General features: G+C 35.4%; 1 pseudogene; it reads left to right on the top strand.

The window, feature by feature from the left end:
• The first annotated feature begins 7,321 nt into the window (after positions 1-7,321).
• On the top strand, positions 7,322-7,525 carry LOC143686634 (NADH dehydrogenase [ubiquinone] 1 beta subcomplex subunit 1 pseudogene; annotated as a pseudogene).
• The last annotated feature ends 10,192 nt before the right edge of the window (positions 7,526-17,717 follow it).

The raw sequence follows: 17,717 nt of genomic DNA, 5'->3' as shown, positions 1-17,717 counted from the left end.
TCTTTGCTGGTGGTGTGGTGAGACAGAAGTTGGTAAAGGGCGGTCTTTGGTTGCTTCTGTTTTCCAGTCCCTTGGGCCTGAATTTCCTGAAGGAGGGCTGCCACTTGAGGATTTTCTTGGGGAAGATACAACTTTTAGGGAATTAACCCCATTTATCCTCTTTGTTACATTGTCTCTCATTCATGCCTTAATTCTGCACTTGTCTAAGCCAGTCTTGGAGCCTGATAGTGCTAGCAGCTCTATCTAATGATCTAAAGAGCTATTAAGAATTTTTTTTTTAAAAAAAGGACTTACCAGAGCTGGATCTCAGCTTCTCAGGTTTGCCAATCAAGAGCTGGAGTTACTATGTGGTTTTATGTGTCCCAAGGCTCTATGTACCCCCTTTTCTTGGGGTTCAGCCTTTCCCAGTATTTTGTGTTTTCCAACTCAAAAAGCCTCTTTTTTTTCCCATCAACCCCACACCCTGTCCACTGGGGCAAAAACTCCTGGTTCCTTTAGTGCTTACTCCAGATTTATCTGTGCTCAAGGACTGTTTTAGTAGCCAGATTTTGTTAATTAAGTCTGCAATGGGAGGTTAGTTGAGCTAATTCCTTGTTACTAGTAAAGTCTGTTTCTTTTTCCCTCAGGGAACCAGCATTCCATGCCCTTGGGGGAGGGGTGTTGGCCTCCCTCTGTGGCTTGGGAGACTTAAAGTTCTGTGTGGGAGCTCAGCCATTCCACCTATTCCAGACTGGTGTATGATATGTGTCCGGTTACTGATATCCCCCTAACAGTTGTTCCATACAGTTGTTCCATATAGTTGTTCACACTACTATTTACTAGATCTCTGAGGGATGAACTAAATTTCACACTTCACTATGCTGCCATCTTGCCCTGCCCTCCTTTCATAAAGCATATTTATGTTGGTAGTGATAGAATTATTATTTTGAAAGTTTTTTTGCACATAGTTTGGAATATAAAGAAAATTAGTAATTTTTGATAACATGGTAATCCAGAATATTCAGTTTGGAGAAAAGGAAATACAGATGTCAGATGTTGGAAGTATTAGTATAAACTCGTGCTATACTTTATATGTAAGATAATATACATGTCCTACCACTTACTACTGAAGAAATGATAGCACTTAGAAATAATGACTAATGCCATAGCAATCAGCACTCCTACCACCTGAACTATGGTCTTTAAATACAATTCATATGAACAGGTATAGCCTTTCTTGAAGGAATGACTGATCCAGGTCTAAGCAGGTGGCAGGAGGTATACTAGATGGATCCTCGAGTGTATTTTCATATTACCAAGCAATGCATTTCCCAGAGACTACCGGAGTTACATCAAAAGGATCATAAGCCAAAGTGGATAGTTTCCACTGGTCATATGTGGGAACATTTGAATATCTAGGTAATAAATATTGCAATGTATTGAAAGATATCAAACATGATTAAAACCGTTAGTATATGATCATATTCATAACGTTCATCTTTGGAAGATGGTAGGAAACAAAGCAAAAGGAAAGATCAGACATTTACTGCATTTTCTATACTATAATACTACAGTTAAAATAGTTGATAAAAGGCATTTCTTATTATGGAAATATCCAGATAAAAATGAAGAAGGAATAATAGACTTAGAATATCACCATTTTCCAATCCCTAATTAATTAGTGGATCTGTAAAATCATCATCAATGACTGATACTATCACAAAAAGACAATAATCTAGACAACATATACCTCCTAATGGAAATGAACACAACCACATATGAAATAGTCTTGTAAAACCAAGAACCCTAAATCAACAAGCTGAATCTTATTGGGCCTTAAAACCAATTTACAGGAAATATGGGAGATAGAATATATTAACACTGTAGGAATGCAAAGAAAAAATTTATGACTAATTACAGGATTTCAGACACTTACAGTTATTATATAGTACACCTTTCACTCCTGCGATTGAAAATCTGAATTTTAGGTTAATTATGGCTCTGGTCTAGAATGATGTTGCCAGTTGTATGGTCACAAAATCAATCTTTTGTCCATTCAGAAATCTTTGGAAATTGAAACCATTTTGTCTTCTTTTGTAATATTGCTTCATTTCTTTTTAATTTTGAAACTGCAATATTGTTGTCAAATTCTAATAGATGACCTGATGATGTCATTCAGAAGCTATAATTTGTCCTAAAATCAAACTCCAATGGAAAAGCTTCAGGAAATTTCACACTTGTGAAAATTATGTTTTAAAAACTTGCAGCTGTTACACTTACTTTACAGATATTTATAAGTTCTTTTGATTATTTTAAAAGAGATTAAAGGGCAGGTCACAGGGACTCAGCAGGCAGAGTTCTTGCCTGCCATGTCAGAGACCTGGGTTTGATTCCCAGACCTGCCCATGCAAAAAAAAAAAAAAAAAAAAAAAAAAGACATTAAGAGCAATCATCTCTTTAAATGTATTTTCCCTCTAAATTGAAGCTAGTATTCAATAATTTATCTCAATTAATCATACCAACATGATGCATTTATGTCATTAGTTTTAAATTTATTCATATCTGAATATTCATGCTATGTAATTTGTAGATTGAAATATTCATCATATAGAATTTTACTATCTTTTAATGTTTCTTCACTGAGCTGAGAATATATTACACTTGGAGAGCTAAGCATGTAATACTTAATGCTGATATTTTTCTGATTATGTTCCATTCTATTATCACTTGAGTCATTCATCCCATACTCATTACATGGTGAATATTTTTTTGCATGTGATTTAAGGTAAGAAATGGCATATTAATCTCTAAAATGTAAATGTTTCTTTAAAACATACTAGACCTTGTAACTCAAAGTGTATTCTGTGGATCAACATTATTAGCATCATCAAGTAGCTTATAGAAATGCAAAATTATGACCGTAGATTTTCTAAACTTAACTAAGCATTTTGTAACATCCCCTAATAATTACATCAACATTTAATTTTGGAAAGCACTAAACTAGAGATTAATCAATTCTAGAATTTTATCAGAAAAATGTTTTCTAATTTCACTTGAAGGAAATTTCACTTGAGGGAAATCAGAGTCCACAGTTGATGCTCAAGTCTGATTCCAAGCTGGGACAACTGGATAGGTATTCCTTGAAGGCTTATTGGAAATAGCTCCTCGACGGGGAGGTCCTGACTTTTCCCTAAACAAAAGCATGACCTCCTTTATCTTTTCCTACGTTATGTGCTTCCAGAAACCCTACACTTTTCTTATCCTAAAACACATCACAAATGATTACAAACATGTAATGGACACTTATTGGATAGTAGCGGCAGCACCCTTTCTGATAATTTTCCCCATTCTGTTCCCATCTGCGTATTTGCAGGTGTAGCTTTGATGATCTTGTTTTATGACCTTTTTCTCTTCAGAGGATTGTTTCAGGGGTAACTATAAGACTCAAAGTAGTCTCCTCTCTAGGAATTTGGAAATTGGAGAGAATGTGGTATATGAACTATCACATATTTTCTGGGCAGAAGTAGCTTTCTGGTAGCTATTGTCTGCTATTAGATCTGGGAAACAGGAGACATTATTCTGCATTATGAGATTGAAAAGATAACAGATACAAAGAGAAGCAGGAATGGTGGAAATAGAGAAGGATTTTGAGCTTCTGTATATTAATTTAGGCTTTGGTTCCATTCTAAGGTTGCTGCATCCCTGTCCTAGAATCTACAGAGAATATCACTGTGGTGGCTAGGTTTAGTGTCAACTTGGCAAGGTCATATTACCCGGTTGTCTGGTCACACCTACAATCAACTAAGAAGAGTGTCTTCAGCAATGAGAGACATTTAATTCAATCAGTTGAAAGCTTTAAAAGAAGAAGTGATGACTTCAGCACTTAGAAGAGAGAATTTTCATTTCTACTTCAGCTAGCCAGCCTCTCCTGCAGAATTCATCAAAAGCCTTCTTCAGAGTTCCCAGCTTGCAGCCTGCCCTGTGGAATTTGGACTTGTGTGTCCTCACAGTTGTGTGAGACACTTCTATAAAATCTCATATTTACAGATATCTCCTGCTGGTTCTATTTCCCTGGAGAACTCTGACTAACAAAATCACTTTCTTAACAAGTGTCTCTTGTTTCTTAAGCTAGTTCTTTCTCACATCTTTCAGAATAATAACTCCCATATATACTGGACACGTAAAAGAAAGTGATTAAAAGCATTGGCAGAATATGAAATACTGAGAAAATCTATTTCTAATACATATTACAGATAAAGGAATAGGGACCAGAATATATAAATGTCCTATTGATTAATTGTTTTCTACAGGAAAGGAAATAATATTAAAAAGGAAACGGCACAAAGGATATTAAGAGGAAATTCACGGGAGAGGAAATTCTTGTGGCCAATAAAATAACTGCAAAGATGATGATCAGTCACCCTAATAAATTAGAAAAAAACAAGATCACAGATTATATAATAACCAGGGTGTGAAAGTCAGGACAAAATGATATCTTCTATACTACTATGGATGTGCAAGTAAAAACATCACATTGGTGATAATCACAGCATTATCCACTTACATTGTATATGCAAAAGCCCAAAGGAAATTTAAAAACAGAAATTAGACTCTCATTACTGGGGTCAGTAGACAATTACTGAAGTCAATTTGCTCAAGGTTATTATGAAAAGCAAATTTACCAAATGGTCAAATTGCTAATTGACAATCCACAGAGTGATCAATTAACCAAATTTGAATTTTTAAAAATATTTCTAACATTTGCAACAATTTGTATCACATGGGATTTTTATTTAGTATGTTTAACAATTTTTTTATTTTTCCTTGAAGCATTTCAAGGAATATCTAATTGTGCTTCAGTTGCATACAGCAGCAGTTAGAAGAAGATAGAACAGAGTAGATATACATTGTCAGGGAAAAGATGAAGAAAAGTGTCACTAAACAAAATCCCAGATTAATGATGCCAGAAAGACAAGGGCAGAGAGGAGAGAAGTTTGAAGGACAGATATTCAGAAGTGTGACTCCCAGATTCTGAAAGTGGTATATTTTACATTTCTAAACAAGTTAACTTAAATTTGACAGAAATCTACAAAAGCTGAAAATATTACTTTACCTCTCCAAATTGTTGTAATTTCTATAAGTAGTTAAAATCTAAAATGTAATTTTGCAAATTGTTTGTTTGGCAAAATAGCTTTCAATAAATTGGCTTTGGTTGATTTGGCTAAATATATTGTGCTATATTTATATGGAATAATGCATGACAATTTAAAATAATGAGGTAGATCACAGTGTGATATGATTTCATTTATTACATAAAAACAACACAAAACAAAATGACACATTCTTGCTGGTAGAAAGAATATACATTCAAGTAATAATGTGGCTGCCCCTGAATGAGGAGAGAGACTTTAACTCCAAGTTGTATAAGTCAAATTTGTTAATGTATTACCTAATAACTAAAGAGTAATTAAATTTACATTTATCTATAATTGACAGAGAGTTTAATTTAAATCTCTCCACTCTTTTGGCACTTTGGCTTAGTCCTCAATCCTGACTACCATGACTGTTAAGGTTGCATTTTAAAGCAAGGTGATGGACCCCGGGCTTACCAAGAGATAGCATAACAGAACTCGGGGCCCTTGGCCCATGCCTAACCGCAGGATATACGGAGTTGAGAAAATCAAGGATTTCAGAGGAAGGGTGCCTTTTAAGAGACTTTTTGGCCAAAGAGCAAGGGTTGTACACAACACTCCCTTTCTAAGGAGTGGGGCAAATGGTTTTTCTACACATAATTTAAGTCAAGTGAGGGGTTTCCTGTATCCTTGTGCTATCTTGGAAGTATGATGTTCCAGAGAGTTATTGGGAGAATGTGACCAGTGTCCCTTGAATTTGGGGAAGCAACGATTCCTTGTTTGACTGGAGAACCTACAAAAGGTTCCCAGGAAAGCTACAGTAGTAGTCAGAATAATGACACTCACACCTGCCCCCTCACACATACACCTAATTCCCAGAACCTGTGAGTATGTTACTTTGCATGGGAAAGAGTTACTTTGCAGAATTGATTGAACTAAGGGTCTTTGGATGGGGAGAGTGTCCTGGATTACGCAGGTGGAACCAATGTATTCACAAGGATCATTATAAGAGGGAGCCAGGAGTATCAGAGTGAAAAAGGAGTTGTACTGATGTAACCAAGAAGTTGGGATTTAAGGGATGATTATGATTACTGAATCATTATATAAATATTCCTTTTTACTTTCTAATATATTAGAGTATACAGAAGGAAATACCTGAAACCTTTGAACTGGAATCTAGCTGCGCTGATCTGTGATAATGATTGTATAGCCTTTATCTTGTGCCCTTGTGATTATAAAAGCCTTGTGATTGACCCTCATTTGTGCCCATTTTACCCAGTTTTTTTGACTTTTGAATCTTATGTCACAAAAGGTAGCCCTTAATCTTTATCAGTAAAGGATCTTGGGTCAGCCCAGAACTAACCTACCCCAATTTCAAAGTTATCTTGAAAATCAAAACTGGATATAACTAAAATAGGCCCACAGTAGCATAGAGTTTAACCTGTAAGTGACCTATACCTCATTATAAAACTAAAAATCACACCCACCATCATATTAAGGCCACCATTTTCTTATATACCTTCTGTTGACTAAGCATGTAATCAATTGTGCACACTCAATAATTAGATCACCACTAATTAAATCATGTAGAGCCATTATGCTCATTATCCTAAAACCTGCCCATATTTTGATACTAAAAACTATCAGAATCACTGCAGTTTGTGGAGACAAATTTTTGAGCTGCTAGGGCCATCTTGTTTCTTGCTTCATGCTTTGCAATGAACTCTTTCTCTCTTCAAAACCAGTATCTCAGCAATCAGTTATTTGAGTGCATCAGGGAGAAAACCTACCACCTTTGTCTGGTATCCCTGATGGAAGCAAAGGTTTGAGCGATGTGCTTTGAAAATAGAGAAAGAGGTCAAAATCAAGGAATGTTAAGTAGCTGAGAAAGAAAAGGAAGTGGTCGCTACACTAGAGGCTCCAGAAAGAACAAAGACCTGAAAACACCTTAGACTAATTTTGGACTTCTGACTTCCCTAGCTGTAAGATAATAAACTTGTGCTGCTTTAAGCCACTAAGTGTATAGTAATTTGTCACAATAGCAATAAGAAACTAACACCGTACCAACTCCAGGTGACAACTGCAGTGGTTACATAAGTCATATATGTCTCCTATCTGTCTTATCTGCTTGATTTGGTCCAGGAAACATTAGAAACAAAAGCAGGCAGAAACTGGTGGCTGAGCTCACTGCTTCCCTTGGTCATGGTGTCATTATTGGCACTAGGGCAGCCACAATCATGGTGACTTTACTTCAGGATGTACAGGACCACTGGGTCCCTATGCTTGTCCCTACGGTATTTGTCTTAGGATGCTATTTAGATGGAAAGAATGATGAAAAGTCAACTGCTTTCCAGAACAAAAGCATGCTCTTCAAAAAGGAATTGAGACCCAACGAAGAATTGATCTGGAAGTAGAGACTATAGCTGAATTATAGAATGTTTATACATCAAAAATTAAAGGAGAAATAAAATACTTTGTTTGAAAAAAGAAAGCAGGCAGAAGACAGAACTAAAAAAGAAAGAAAAAAAGAAAAAGAAAGAAAGGAAAAACAAAAGAAAAGAAAAAGCAGACCAATCCCATTTCCTGACTACAGGTTTTCCGGTAAGGTGTGGACATACCTTGACTAGAGAAATAGCAGAGTATTTTTGAATTAAGATGCCGAAGTTTTGATATAGATGTGTCTTGGATTTATTTCTATGATCTAAAAAATAAATATTTTTTTAGTGCCTGAAAGTGATTATAAAACCACAGGGTTTGGGACATTTTACTCAGAATTTGGGAAAGAAGACTGATTGAAAGAGCAAAACAGATGAAAAATGCTTTTGTCCTGGTTATTCCTATAATACCTAGTCCAGTCAATAGGTCATTATACACACAAGCACGTATCATTTGTGAAGGATTGAACAGGGTGGTAAAGGATAAAAGATTTTCACAATTTACTTCACAGAAATAATGATTTTACAATTAGTTTAAATGCATGTCTTTTTAAAAAATACAATATTTAAGGAAATAACTATTTTGCTATAGTTATAGAATCAGGGGCATGCAGTTACCATGGGACAGAGAAACCCAATGCTTATTTAAGATGATAAGTGAGAAAGATCAATAGTTTGGTTTAAGCAAAAAATGGGTAGTTCAGTTTTTTAAAAAAGTGTACCATTCTTAATATTCTTTGGTAATATTGCTGTGGGTGTGAGTGGTGTTTCCCACCACTGATAGGATAATAATTTAAGTCATTTTTATTTAATGTCCTGGAGCAAGATGACTCCAGAAGGACGAAGAACTTGAGTGTGTTTGTGCGTGTGCGTATGTGCATGAAAATATATCATATAAAGCTCTCTATACAATGCCATCTATATCTATATCTATATGTGATTGTGCTGGTTTAGAGGGTGTATGTACCCCAGAAAAGCCATGTTTTAATCATAATCCCATTTTGTAAAGGCAGCCATTTCTTCTAATCCATATTCAGCATTGTATGTTTGAAACTATAGTTAGATCATCTCCCTGGAGATGTGATTTAATCAAGAGTGGTTGTTAAAATGGATTAGGTGGAGGCATGTTTCCACCCGTTTGGGTGGGTCTTGATTAGTTTCTGAAGTCTTATAAAAGAGAAAACATTTTGTAGAATGTAAGAGATTTCTGAGAGAGCAGAAAGACATAGCCACGAGAAGCAGAGTCCACCAGCCAGTGACCTTTGGAGATGAAGAAGGAAAATACCTCCCAAGGAGCTTCATGAAACAGGAAGCCAGGAGAAGAACTAGCAGATGACGCCATGCTTGCCATGTGCCCTTCCCGGTGAGAGAAAAACTGACTGTTCGCCATGTGCTTTCTCACTTGAGAAAGAAACCCTGAACCTCATTGGCCTTCTTGAACCAAGGTATTTTTACCTGGATGCCTTAGATTGGACATTTCTATAGACTTGCTAAAATTGGGACATTTTCTTGGCCTTAGAACTATAAACTACCAACTTATTAAATTCTCCTTTTTAAAAGCCATTCCATTTCTCGTATATTGCATTCCGGTAGCTAGCAAACTAGAACAATGATGTATAGATGTAGTTATAGATAATGATAAGAATGATATAGATACAGATACAGATACAAAGATCTATTTATCTGTATAGATAGTTATAAATATGTAGATAGATATAGATATAATGTCTCGTTTAAATTTGAGTCCAAAATTCCAGATGGAAAAGTTTTGTTCTTTAAAAAAAAATTAATTTCTCTCTCTTCAACTGGTATTCTTCTGACTTCTTCAGGATGTGACAGATGTCTACAGATCATTATGCTATTTAAATGTTTAAATTATATATTATAGACAATCATGAAGTTGTTTAGAATAAACCAGAATCAACAGTAAATGCAAAGGAGACTGAACACGTCAGCAAAACCTCAGGAAAGAGAGGAATAGTATGAACAAAGACTTGGGGCTGGACTATAGATGATAATGTGGTGTGTGTTTCTTGGAAAGTAAAGATTGCAGTTTGGCTGACTCCTTACTCCTGACAATTTGTGTTATGTGTGTGAGGATAAATATTCTCTTCCAGTTAAGTCATTGCATTAACATAGAGGGGGCAAAGATTTTATCCATCTTTCTCATTCACAATCACACTCATAGACTTCACACTTGCTTTGTTTGCTTACACAGAAGAGGAATTCCTCCTATTTGAAAAAACATAAGTTCCTAAGTCATGAGTGCCCCTCACAATGCTAATTGCTCGATAAAGCATTATTTGATGATCACTGCCTAGTGTCTTTGTTTCTTGGCTCTAGAGGTTGAAATTTCAACAATCTTTATGAAAGAAGTGATTAGTAATTCTTGAAGTGAATTGGATACTTCTAAGGCTTAACTCAATCCCCATATTCTGAAGTGAAGTGTGTCTCTGCTGCAATATGTCTGTTATCTGTAAATTAAAAGAACAGGAGACCTTTAGGGAACTACTGCTTCCAAGAGTGAGTTAGAGGACTGTGCATGTAGCCAGAGGGCTGCTATCCATGCTACAGACTTGTGAGATTTCTCATTATATGATTTACACCAGTAAAGACAGAACAAGTTGTCATTGTACAGAAATAAGTTTTTGCTGCTCATTTTCTTCCATGTTTTTCATTGTTTGAATTACTTGCATGACTTAGTTCATTCTAGTTCCTTTAAGTCATAGGGTCTTACATTTCATTCCCTGGTGACATGTTCTCTGCTACTTAGAGGTATTCCATTTTCACTATTTAGTGACATGTCTGTCAAAAATAATGGACTAAATTGCTCAGCAGTTAATTTATAATAATTTGGAGGAATGTATTTTGGTTTTCAATTATGTTAATAAGGATTTTTAGCTTGATGATAGAATAGCCCATCAAATAAAAATGATTTAAAAATCTTGTGCCAAAATAAAATGAACACTTTTCAAAACTACAGAAAGGATTTTGAAAAAGTCCCAGTGTCTAAAAATTCTTTTAATTGAAATCTTAAGTAGAGCTCATAGTTTAATGGGGTACTATAGGGCAAAATTCCTCCCAGAAAATGGCTATTCCTAAATATCATGACATTAAAACATGGAATAAAGAATGTTCCTTGACAGTTTTGCAATATATTGCATACACAAATTGAGGTAATGATAGCTAGGTACTTTGTACTAATGGACTCATTGTACTGATGCATGGTGTAGTGAAATGTAGACTAGGTATTCTTTGGCTTGGAGTTAGAATATATACCTAGGATAGTTATGAAATGACACATTGAATTAGAAAGCTGATGAAACATTGTTTACTAACTATGTCAGTGTTTTAGTGCAAATAAACTTAAATGTTTCACTGAAATTCAACATCAGGATGTTTATATTTTAATTATTGTAAGTATGAGAGAATCAGAAGACTAAACCCATTTTGAAAATGGAACATTGTGATCACAAAAGACTGAGTTCAAATTCTGGCTTTGCCTTATTGATTTATACAATTCAATATTATAGTACTTCTCCCCTCTGTACTATTATGTAGACTTTATAAGCATGTAAGGGACTTAACAGGTGCTGGCACATAGTCAACATGCAATTAGGATTGACATTATCATCATCACCATTATTGGTGTTCCAATAGGTTTCAGATATTGCTGTAGACTTTCGTATATTTTTTCAACTGGAATTTGTCTATGTATCAATTTACTATTTCTGTATAACAAATCATTCCGAAACATAGCAGCTGAAAACAGCGATTACTTATTATTGCTTGCACACTGAGTAGAGGCTGGGGTTTGATTGATTTAGGATGGCCTTGTCCGGCCTAAATCAATCAAATGGCCTGTCTGTTTATCACTGCAGGTCTTGGGTCTCCAGTTGCTCGTCATTCTCATGGGACTAGTAGGCTAGGCAAGGCATGATTATCTCATGGTGAAGGCAGATTCACAAGGGTGTGAGTGAATTCATGTGAGACCTTTCAAAGCCTAGCTCAATCACAATGTCACTTTTACTTTCTTGCCCCTGGTCAAAGTAAGAGGCCAAACCCAACATCAAGAAGCAGCAAAGTATACTCTGCACACAAATGAGGCCTTGCCAAGAGGGTAAGAACTGGACTGAAAATTCAATCCATCTCAGTTCACACTGGTTACTAAGTCATACCGAACTGCCCATGGGACACAATGGGCATCAGTTCTGTGTCACATTGGGTTGCCTACCTCTGCTAAGCCATGCACTTCTCCCGTGTTCCTTATCCTTGCTCTTTGTTCATCCAATATTATCATATAAGAGCAAATACATCAACATTTATTCAGATTGCTAAACCTTTAGGAACAAGAGACCCCCTTCTAAAATGATCTCTTGTTCGTATGTATTATTTCCTGTCTCTTTGTTCACGTCACTATTTTTGCTTTTATTATATTCTAAGTGATTGTTTTGGAGTCAGTTTCTTTTCTTTTCACCGATTCATTAAGTCATCAACTATTTATTTTATGTCTATTATACATATAAGAACTTTTCCTAGTGGTTGAACTAAGAATTTAGTGGTTGAACAAGTCACATCAAATTCCAGCTTTTGTACAACTTCCACTTTAGCTAGGAGAAACTTGTGCAAAAGTTTATTTAAATTTATATACTAAATTACAATTAAGATAAGTGCTACAATGGAGAGATAAAGAGTGCAATGAAAAACTGAAACAGAAAGAGTTAAGCTACTCCTGGTCCTTATGAAAGACTTCTTAACTGGAATGACAATTGAACTAACCTCTAAAACAGTCCAGTAGAAATATAATTGAGCCAAATATGTAATTTTAAATTTCTAATGGCTGCATTTAAGATAGTAAAAAGAAGCAGGAGAAATTAATTTTAACAATATATTTCATGTAATCCAAAATACTATCATGCCAACAATCATCAATAAAAAGCTGATGAGATATTTACATTCTCTTTTTCATACTAAGACTTTGAAATCCAGTGTGTATTTTAAAATCACAGCACATCTCAATTCTGACAAGCCAGATTTCAGTTGCTCAATGACCACCTCTCCAGTGGCGATCATAGGGCCATAGTGACTGTATTGACCAACCAGGAAAGCTAGGAAAGAAAAATTTTGCAGATAGAGAGAAAAGCTTAGAAAGTACAAGCCCTGAGACAGAAAAATATTGTGCTGCATCAGAGGAACAAAAATAGGTGATTCTGCACAGCGCACAGGTTTCAGAGCAGTAGCACAAGACATAGCTGAAATCACCTGGGTCTTGGAGGCCACATTAATATTTGTGTTCTTTCAAAGCATCATGAGAGGCAATTGAAAGAGTCTAGCAAAGTGCACATGCTTTGATTTGCATCTCAAGAAATTTACTATTGATGTCATGTGGAGAGGGGACTGAAGAGCACAAAAGTGGATGTAAAAGAGAGCGTGCAGGAAATTACGTAGTCCCGGCAAGAGCAGGTGTTAACTTGGAGTAGGGAGTGGCAATGAGGAGATGTGGATAGATTCAAGCTATATAAGGGATAAAATCAATAAGAACAGGGTTTTTATATTTGAAAGTGGAATAATGTAGAAAATTTGCTTGCGTTCTGGCTTGCAAAGGTGGGTAGGTAATCTGTCAGATTTGAGGGAGAAATTGGTTAACTCAGAATTTTACAAATAAAGGTTGAAGAACCAATGAAATATCCAACTAAGATATCCAGTAAGGAACTGAATATATGGGACCTGAGCCTGAAGAAGAGATCTGGACTAGAGTTTGGAATTTGATAAGGACCAGCACTGATTCTTAGATTTTTGAGATGCCAGTTACAAGCACAAAACCAGGCCAGACCTGCAGTAGTATCATATGGGTGTGGCTGTGACGTTTTCCTCCATCCTCACACTGATCCTTGCTTCTATTAAGGATTACAAGACCTGGGTCATGGCCCATGCACAAGTGTCCCTGCATTAAAATACAGTGAGTGAATTCACGTTGTTCTTACTGATTAACAGATTCATAAATGCTTTTAACAAGTCACTATGCGCCTAAAGGGTAGAAAAGATTGGAATGAAAAAATGCGAAAAATGAAATTACAAATTATATTATGTGATGAGAATAAGATGAATTGCAATTAATTCTATAAGCGAAATGAGATCAATACAAATTTTTATATGATGCCTTCTTGCCTTTAATCCTTGTAACACTGATTCTCAGTAAAATCTGCCAAATTTCAGACAAAGTAGTCTAGGACATCATTACATAACAATGATCTGAAAATCATGGGTTCCCAGTTTGAACATTATTTTATTATCAGTCCCCTATTTAGGGACTTAAATAGGCCTCAATTTTAGGCACTAATCAACCAACAGCATTTTAAAGTACTTATCATGCTGTGCCTTACCCAGTTCTAGGAATATTGAGGAATAAGACAAGTCCTTATCCTCAAGAAAATGACAACATGGCTGAGTAAGCCAAGTGAACTAAATGGAGAATGGTTCATAAAATGTGATATTACAAGAGATAGTTGATATCTTTGGATTTACTAGATAAGGTAAGGTTTGGTTTGTTGGGAATGTTTTGGTTTGTTCTTTTTTGGCTGAGGTGAGAACAGAGAAAATTAGGAAGTGAGGTTGTTAAATTGTCCTCTTCGGGCATTTTTGCCATAAAAATGATAGAACCAGAATGAAGAGAGTGATATGATGGGGAGGAGGTTCATGAAGACTCTGGGAATAGGTTGAGTGCAACAGTGCCCTTAGAGGTAATTAATGGCATTGTATTAAATGAACGGACTAGAGAATGTGACAGTAATTTATTTTTGTCACATTTTGACAGCAGTCACTGTTTCTTTCTCCAATGACTCATCTTGAAATTGAGCAACTCATAGGTGACAGGCACTATGCTGCACATTTAGGGTACATAGAAGAAATCAGAAAAAGTGCCTCTTCTCAAGTAATACCTTTCCTGTGCCACTTTCTTATTTCAGGCTATCACCATCTTTCATTTAGACTTCCCAGCTAACTTCCTTAGTCTGCCTCCCCACTCAATCAATCATCTGTATTCTGTTAAAGATAATTTTCTAAAATACAGATCTAGTTCAGTTATTGCTCTGCTTAAAATTATTTGATGATTTCTCATTGAATATTGGATAAAATCTGGATTATTTAATGTGATGTGGAAGGTTCTTAATGGTTTGCATTTTTTCCTGGTCCTCTTATTTATATTGAAGCCCCGTGTTGAGGAGAATGCATCAGTCATATTTTCACTGAGAAATAAACGTTTTTGTAAATTTGGCTCATCTCCTAGTTTATCACCTTTATTTTGGAGATAATGCTAAGGCTGAGACAGCATAGGTGCAGAATTCACACTGTGACCCAGGATGTGTGCAGGCAGAGTGTGGTATATGCTGGGGTAGGGCTTGGGCTGTCACATGGGGCATTTGGACTTTAGTTTTCCAGCAATGTGCAGCAGCTGAAGTTAGAATTTTATTCTGCCTCGTTTGTTTCTAGTAAGAGAACAATTTGTTAAAAAGAGTGCTTCAAGTGTCTAGTATCAAGTGGATAAATGTTAGACTGGAGGCGAAGTAAGAATTTGGGAGCATTCTGTAGTAATTTAGACTTAATGTGATTAAAGCCTGTAATGAGGTAAGCATGTAAAGAAAAGGCATAAATGATCAATTTCAGGGTCATTTCCCTGAGAATATAAACAGAAAATATCTAAAAAATAACCGTTATAGTTAAAAAAAAATACAGTAATAAATTATTGGTCTTATGGTGATAGTGTGATCCAGGGGCCTCTAAAAAAAAATTGATCCAAGCTTCCAAAGATGATTGACCAATTCACTATAGATGGGAGGTATAAATCATAAGTAACAAGTCCAAATTATCTCTTTCAGAGATTATTTCTTGATGTGAAGAATCGTATTAAATAATGGAAGAAAGCTGTTTGCAATTGAGTGGGATATATTTTAGTATCTCCTTTCTAAAAGAAGCTAAAAAAGAAATTAAGAAAGGAATGATACCTTAAGAATACTATATTTACACATTAGTATTCCTCAAATAATCCTGTACTACTTTTTGATTTTGGTATCAGTACTTGGGTTATAACTCTGAGTCCCTGGAGACTGTGATTAGGCTCTGTGATACTGAACGTATAACTAGAAACTTCATATGAGCAGAGACATTGACGGCAGTTGATAATTTGGGGATATAAGAAAGGAGGAGATAAGAATATATCAAAAGTATAAAGATATGAATAAATGATCGATATGAAGAACAGTCTGATGAAGAAATAATTCAGACATAAAATTTAAAGGAGATTATGACATTTTATTCAGCTGTGGATGGTTTCAGATGGTATAGATGCATCTCTTGAGGATTTATTTTTTAAACTAATCTTTATTTTCTTGGAGAAAAGTCCTGTTATTATGTTATAGCATCTTGGACCACACACCACCCAATCTAACAGATGAACAGACCAAGTGGAATGAAAAATTTTAGGTGATGACTCAATCCTTCATCTATCTCTCTTAAGAAAGTATCCATTATTTCAACAGACAGCAATGTTAAACCTGACCTTGTTATCACAAGTTTGCTATGTTGTCAGCCAGGTTTGTAGATCACTAGCTCAGGGCCATCAGATAATGGCTCATGTGCTCAGGCTGGACAGTCATGTAGATGCACTATTTATCACGAAGACTGATTTATTATTAATCTTTCAAACAAATAAAATAATAATCTGCAAATCTGATTTTTAACCATAGAGTCCACTCAGAAGAATAAAAAGAGCTGAATTAATAAAGATTTCTCAATTATTAAGAATCTATGTGAAATTATTCCAATAAAGTGTACCATTATAAATTTTATGTAATTCATTGCTTATAATGCAGTCAGAATGGTTTATATACACAACACAGTGTCCGATTAAGACAATCCTTTATCAGATACTATGTAAAACAATCCTCAATTAAGGCTATATGCTGCTTTGTGCAAAAATCATCATCACAGTATTTCATTTTGCGATTTAAGTTGGAATATATTTCCATGTCAAATACTTATTTTCAGACACAGGTGAATAGACGATATGAGATAGATTCAGATTCCTCTGCTTGTCAAAAGCAGATGAGGTGGTCAGCCATAAGACGTTTTTGAATTAACATTTTGCTTCTGTCAAGTTTTTACCAGACTAGGAGTGATTTTCTATTTTGGCGGTAACATTGTTTATGAGAGTATGAAACTTGAAATAAGAAACTTGTAATAAGAATTATATAACAGAAATCAGGTGATAACATAAATGTTTTGTTTAATGCTCGGAAGTTTAAGTCAAAATTTTACATCTCTTTATCAGACAGCAGGAAAAAGGGAATAAGTTGGAGGAAACAGGAAAACTCAATTATATATGTAAGAAAAAAATAAAATACACATATTTAGTGGCGATACTGCTAGTTACATTAACAATATTCTTTCTATCTTCTACAGAAATAGAAATTTTAGGCACATGGTCACCAAACTGAGTATTATATCCTCAGGCACTCTCACAGTTAAATATGGCCATGGGACTAGGTTCTGGCCAATGGGATTTGAAAGGAAGCAATGAGTGCCAGTTCAGAGTTATGTACTTAAAAGAAAAGGAGCATACTCTTCCCCTCTCTTCTGCTATTTTCCATTATCGTGGAAGTTGTAGCAGCCGTCACAGAGCATGAGACAGAGCCTCCATGAGGAGGATAGCAAAGCAGCAAGGAAGCAGGGGCCTGGAGACCCAACATCATGGAGCAGATCACTTTGATGAGAACTGTTTTCAAGAGAGCAATATTTCCATCTGGCTTACTTTTCCTTGTTTACTGCAGTTTCACCACACCCTAAATAACACAATACAACATCCAAATCATTTTAAGAAAATACCCAAATCTGGCTACTGAGGGAAAGAAGAGTTTGATCATAATGAAGATCAACACCATCCAGTAAAACTTTCTGTGAAGATGGGAATGCTCTACAATATCCAATACAGTAGCTACTAGCCATGTGTAGATCTTGAATATTTGAAATTTGACTATTTTTACTGAGGAATTGAAGTTTTAGTTATAGTAAGTTTTAGTGAGTTTGAGTTTAAATAGTCACACATGACTAGTGGCTACAGTACTGAACAGCATAGTTATTGACAATATATTTATCTCTTTAAAGAGAGTGGGAGAGA

This window comes from Tamandua tetradactyla, chromosome 1 (assembly GCF_023851605.1).
Source record: "Tamandua tetradactyla isolate mTamTet1 chromosome 1, mTamTet1.pri, whole genome shotgun sequence".
Classification (NCBI taxonomy): Eukaryota; Metazoa; Chordata; class Mammalia; order Pilosa; family Myrmecophagidae; genus Tamandua; species Tamandua tetradactyla.
The sequence above is the reverse complement of the archived record's forward strand: the minus strand, read 5'-3'. Positions and strand labels throughout refer to the sequence as shown.